The following is a 682-nucleotide window of genomic DNA, read 5'->3' as shown; positions in this document are numbered from 1 at the left end:
AGCTCTTCATCATGCCTCTTAAGGGTGTGATTTTTTAGTGGAGCTCTCCATCATGCCTCTTAAGGGTGTGATTATGGAGCGTGAAAAGTCCCCCTATGGTGTCCTAGGGGAGTCATTAGTAGTCCTCCTGTACTTTTCAAATCTGAAAGCCTGTATATATATCTACCCGAGCCGCGCTGAAGCTGACGTATAAGAAAATGATTGCTATATGGATCATCGTGTATATAAATTACACAGCTCGACTTTTTTGCGTACACCGCATTGATCTCGGTCCGCGCGCCGTGTCGATACAGACGGCAAGCAAAACTGGCCGTCAAAATATTTGTAGGGTGGATAATTGAGTGCGGGTTCTGTACAGTAAGAGACCCTTGGAGAAAGCGCTGCACAGCGAGAGATCAAGTAGAACTGCGTGCAGAAATTGTTGTACATCCGAGAGTACGTGTTGGTGCCCGCTAGTTATTCGACCTGTTTTCTGCCAAACTGAAATGGAAAACTCGCCTTTTGGAATGAGAATTTCTTTTGAGAACGGCTACATCATAAGATGTTGGACAATTGAAATTCTGCGTGCTGATGCAGTGCCTACGTGTTCCTACAAAACACGTGTAGCTGCGTGTGTGCGTGCGCGTGCGTGTGTGTGTGTGTGTGTGTGTGTGCGTGTGTGCGTGCGTGCGTGCGTGTGTGT

The sequence above is a fragment of the Priapulus caudatus genome, unplaced genomic scaffold (assembly GCF_000485595.1).
Source record: "Priapulus caudatus unplaced genomic scaffold, Priapulus_caudatus-5.0.1 Scaffold120, whole genome shotgun sequence".
NCBI classification, from domain to species: Eukaryota; Metazoa; Priapulida; class Priapulimorpha; order Priapulimorphida; family Priapulidae; genus Priapulus; species Priapulus caudatus.
Note: the sequence above shows the minus strand (reverse complement) of the source record.